The following is a 5,744-nucleotide window of genomic DNA, read 5'->3' as shown; positions in this document are numbered from 1 at the left end:
TATATATATATATATATATATATATATATATGAGTTTGTGTCTGTTTGTCCCCTCCTCCACTGTTGCTTGACAACCAATGTTGGTGTGTTTACATCCCAGTAACTTACCAGTTTGGCAGAAGAGACCAATAGAATTAGCATCAGGCTTACAGAGAATAAGTCCAGGGGTCGATTTCTTCAACTAAAAGGCGGTGCTCCAGCATGACCACAGTCAAATGATTGAAACAAGTAAAAGAGTGTACATAAAATGTATAAATTTTGCATATACATCATCATCACGTATATATTTTTCTTAGTGAGTCTGGAGGCAGGGCAATGCTTATGACCTTTGTAGGCCTACCAAGACCAGTGATCTTGATCTTAATGCTTGAATTGTTGCAGATCAACATGTTCTGAAAGGAAATGAGCAGACAATGGTAAGGACTCAATACTGTATATCCAGTGCAAGAAACAGGTGCATAAAAAGTATTGGTAGGTTCAAGAAAGCAGCATTTCAGGTACGCAGAAATAATTAGCAATAGAAACTCCTATGAAATGATGTCTGGTGCTCAACGTATAGTAGATTAATGACCTGTGAGAGTTGTACAAACTGTTTGAATATGCTTTTATTAAGGGTTAGGACTTAATAAGTATAGTCACGCCAACCTACAATTGAAATGCATTCTAGCCATAATCATATTATCTATTTGTATATCACAAACTATTTTGTCCTTCCTTTTGTTTAAGCTGGTTGTGTATAACTTGAAGATTTGGCTGCTATTTCTAGTAAGTTGATCAACCACATAGATTCTTTCATTTGCACAACCAACAAATGTTTACAAATGCTCTGTGCTTAACATTAGCTAAGCATAGAGCATTTGTAAACAGTCTTTGAGACTTTCATAACACAAGAGATAGTATTGTTCTTGAAAGTGCCTACATGCTAATGATCTAGAAGGCGTAGGAAAAGAAGCTATTGCTTCTTAGGACAATAGAGTGTTAATCTATAAGAAAAGTAAAGGAATTATTTGACTTAACAATTCAATTAGTCTAAAGGTACACTCATTAAATGAAAGGTAAATTCACATGGAATTTGTATAAATGGTGGTTACCTTCTTGCTGATGAGGTTTGACATAAGAACTTTTAAAAGGCATTAAGTAAGCAATTTAGGTACAATTAATTAGATTAAATTATTTACAAATAATAAACAATCAATTATGTTTTGTTTTTGTCACTCAATGTTGTTGTGTCATTTATTTTAGGTTCATTGCTAAATATGGTTTTGCCACTCACATTTGCACATGGCTAGATATGGTTTTGCCACTCACATTTCAAGTAGGAGTTTTGCTTTTTCTTTATAAATACAGAGAATTCCTTTCCTTGCTTACATGGCAATCTTTTGTATATGAATTTCACAATAGTAGACATGCAATTTACTTAGTTCTGCAGCAACTTTTCTATGTCATTCAAAATTTGAATTTTGTGACTGGAAAATCTACATTTTGTATGAAATGAGTTATTTGAGCCATTTTAAGAATGAAAGAATAAACAGGAGATTTCATCGTTAAGATCATCTTCAGCCCTTTTCTAATGCTTTCCCCATTTCAATGAAGTATTTGTGAGCTGTTAGTCATGTAACTGAAACAAATAATTTATGTCATTTGTAGATATCTCAATATCAATGTTCATTTCTGTTTTGTTTCAATCTCTACCGCCTCTTCAAAATCCTCAAAATTATCAATAAATTGGTGGCAGTTTATGCCATAGTTTTTACTATAACTTTATTCAATATTCTAGATGCAGTAAAAAAATTTTTAGTATTGGACTTCCCTAACCCAACCTTTTGTCATTCACTACATGCATTCCTAAATACTTCTGCTCTCTCTCTCTCTCTTTCTCTCTCTCTCTCTCTCTCTCCATCCCTCTCTCACTTCCCAAACTTCACACTACCTCCCTATTTCTATCTGTGGTTTTACTCTACTGTTGCTTTTCACTGTCCCATCTTGATCATCTATTCCTTTTCTCTCTTAATCCATAAGTCCCTGTTCTCTCTATCCATCTTCTTGTACATTGAGGATATACTCTGTTACCTGATCACCACCATTCTTTCTTGCTTTTCAACAAGTGTGTCTATATACCTCTTCTGTGGTAAGACAACTGTCCCTGTCCTTCTGCCATACTCTAGTTTTTCAACTCCAGGTACAAAACCATTTCCCTCTCACTCAATTGAGGAATTTTGTATTGTAATTTACTTGATGATCTCACTAGTTCTGGCACCACAAAATGAAATGCACCCAGTACACTCTGTAAAATGGTGTTAGGACGGGCATATAACCATAGAAACTATGCCAAAGCACAGTCTGGTGGTTTATTGGATCCTGTCAAACCAGCCAATCCATGCCGACATGGTGTTAATATGTAATCATATTCCTCTATTATTATTAAAACTTCAGTATCAGCACTCGTAGCTTCTCCTTGCACATTGACAATATGCCAATCAGCTCATTTTTATGCTTATAAAACTAATCAGTTTCCACTAAATGATTCTCCACTGTCACCTTCTTCCTGATTTTTGCCTTAAAATTTGATAAGATTTTAGCACAAATAACAGCTTACATAATAGGCATTCTAAATCATTGTTTGCTCACTTATCCATATTGATAAAAGCTTTCCCATATGCAAAATAAAGTTGACCGCTTCTTTATTATGTACCATTGTCAAAAATCTGCCTCAACAAATTCCATCAGACCCATGCAAGTATGGAATTGAGTGTACACTTTTAATTTAAGTATTTTTCTTCGTCCATCAAAATTGTAGGTATGTTTGACTGACCCAGATAAAATTTTGAAGCTAAATTTTTAATGGTTCTTCTAGCTTTGTATTCGGTTATGATCTCATTTTGTTCCTAAAGGTGTTTTCCATTTGTATCATCATTAGCATTTGCTGCCATACTATCCTGATGTAGTATGCATTTATTGGGCTATTTACTTCATCTTTTAGTTTTTTTTTTTTTACATTTCAGTATATTTTGTAATAATTATTCGGTGTCATATTTTTTATATAGATTAGCTCCTCAGTTTTGGATCAGACTGGGTATAATGTGTTAATAGACGCAATGTTCATTCAAGCAAAAGCTGAAGGTTTGTAAAGTTCAAGAGTTGCTTTATTTTGTACGATATTAAAATGACCATTGAAGCTGCCAGTAGTAATATTAATTGTCCTGGGGAACTGAAGAAAATGCTTGATGAAGGAGGTTATGCTGCAGCAGAAGTTTGTGTATCATCTGAATATTTAAGTGATTTTGAGGGCTATGCTAAGTTGCTGCCTGTAATTAGGCTTTCAAATAAGAATGCTCAGATGACTACAAGCCTTTTCAAAAGCAAGTTTACAAACTTTTTTTGCCTTGAAGTACAAAGGTACTCAAACATATTTCCAACAAAGCATTGCTTCTTTTACAAATGCAACAAGTGTCCAGTGGAATATAGTACGTAGTTTTACTCCAGCAAATGATTCATTAAGTGTGATTACAACTTCAAACACATTATCTGAGATCTTTGTAACAAACTCAAAAGCAATTAATGGCAGATACTATTAGAGATTATTGGAAAAAGTTCAACACTCTGGATGCTGTATATAACAGGAGCAAGTCATGGGATGAAATGCAACCTTTGGCTATGAATGGTGTTTGGGAAATCATATGGTCAATTGTATCCATAACATGTTTTCCTATCTACTCACTGATATTTTAGATTTACTGTAGACATTTCTAGCTGAAAATCTTATATCAGGCTCAGTTGGATATGGTGACTCTATCAAATGATGTAGAGCTTGGAGAAATCATAGATGATGTGGTAGAGTTGTTAACATCTCATTGAGAAAGTTTGTCTGATGAGAAGCTAATACTGTTAGAGCAAGTTGCAGAGCAAAAAGAGGAATAAACTTCTACAGTTAACTTGACTGAAAAGAATATGGCTTCATGGTTGGCACTCAAAGCGAAATATCTGCAAATTGCTGCTAATAAGTTAACATAAAAATTACATGAAGAGTTCATGATGAACTAAGTTCATACAAAGAGATAGTGTCCTATATTATCAACCAACATTGCATTAGACCTTTATTCTCATTGGATAAAATTGCTAATGATTTACAAGTCAGAAGATAGTGACTCTCTTCCAAGTATCTCCTATTGCATGGTAGGCAACAACTTTTGTTGTGAGGATAGTTGTGTAAATGGATGGATGGATGGTCCTCAGAATCCCTTTAAATCAGGGGTTACCAAAGGGAGTCGGCGTGCAAAAGACCAGCTCACTCAGATGAACTGCTTGAAATACTTAGTGAACACCATGAAATGTGGGAAAACCTGATAAGTTTTCACTGCAGCGAGAAGTCTGCTGTTGCTAATGTTTGAGGCCTGATGTCGTAATCTGTATCATAATCGAAGATTGAGAGGGGTGACTGAAGGGACTGTCAAGTGTTTGCTTATAGAAACTGCCTGAACCTGGAGGAATGAGGTGATTTGAGACTGAAACTGACCAACATTCAGCCTGATATCAATGCCTTAATTCAGGATCATCATGCTGATGTTGTCAATTTCAGTAAAAGATACTCCAACAATATGATGTTTTTCACATTTTCTAACCATGAAAAACAATTTCATAAAAATTGAAAGGTTAATACCATATGCTCGTACATCATCATCATCATCATCATTTAACGTCCGCTTTCCATGCTGGCATGGGTTGGATGGTTTGACTGATGGCTGGCAAGCCAGAAGGCTGCACCAGTCTATAATCTGATCTGGCAAAGTTTCTACAGCTGGATGCCCTTCCTAACACCAACCACTCCGAGAGTGTAGTGGGTGCTTTCACGTGCCACCAGCATGAGGGCCAGTCAGGTGGTACTGGCATCAGCTACGCTCAAATGGTGCTTTTTTTTTACGTGCCAGTCAGTGGCCCTGGCAACAATCACACTCAAATGGTGCTTTTAATGTGCTACTGGCACACTTAGTTTTAAATGTAAGAAGTGTTTCATCTTCAATAGAATTTCTTAATTTGTTGTATATTTTAGCCAACATTTTAATTGCCAGCATCAGTATCCAGTATGCATTTAAGATATGGTATGGTAGGGTTAAGTATTAAGGTATTTTAAATGAGGAAGGTGGTCGATGAGGAAAGAGAAGTGGCTAAAGGGGGTTGATGCAGAAGAAGTAGCTAAAGGAGGTCGATGTGGAGGGAGAAGTGGCGAAAGAGGGTCGATAGTCGAAAAAATTTGGCAAACCCTACTCTAAATACGCATCACTAGGAATTTAAAGACCACTTTATTTATATTTATGATGTTATTTAATGTTGCTGTGAATATATATCTGTAATCTCTTCCTGCACTCTATGATTTATATGCCATCATTGTCATCACCCTTGCTCTCCCTCCTTCTGTATCTATACCTATTAATATGTACCTTTCATTCTCTCTCTCCCTCCCTCTATTCCATTATTTTGGAGAGAGATATAGACAGACAGACAGATTGTGATTGAACTACTATTCCATTTCAACTTTGTTTTACATCTTTCTTGACAGGCAGTAAGAAATCTAACTGCCATTTCAAAAAAAAAAAAAAAAGTTTTGCAAAATAACAATTTACTTAATAATTTACTATGAAACCACCAGATCAAAAATGTTATACATAATGTATACAAAAATTATACAGCTCTGTGTTCATTCTATAGTTATTGATTACAATATATATATATATATATATATATATATA

At 35.0% G+C, this 5,744-nt stretch overlaps 1 protein-coding gene across 12 annotated transcripts in view; it reads left to right on the top strand.

The window, feature by feature from the left end:
• LOC106883142 (6-phosphofructo-2-kinase/fructose-2,6-bisphosphatase) overlaps positions 1-5,744 on the top strand; it is a 160,856-nt gene that overhangs the window by 59,366 nt on the left and 95,746 nt on the right. The window lies entirely within an intron of this gene.

The sequence above is a fragment of the Octopus bimaculoides genome, chromosome 4, assembly GCF_001194135.2.
Source record: "Octopus bimaculoides isolate UCB-OBI-ISO-001 chromosome 4, ASM119413v2, whole genome shotgun sequence".
Lineage (NCBI taxonomy): Eukaryota > Metazoa > Mollusca > Cephalopoda > Octopoda > Octopodidae > Octopus > Octopus bimaculoides.
This window is presented reverse-complemented; position numbering and strand designations above follow the sequence as displayed.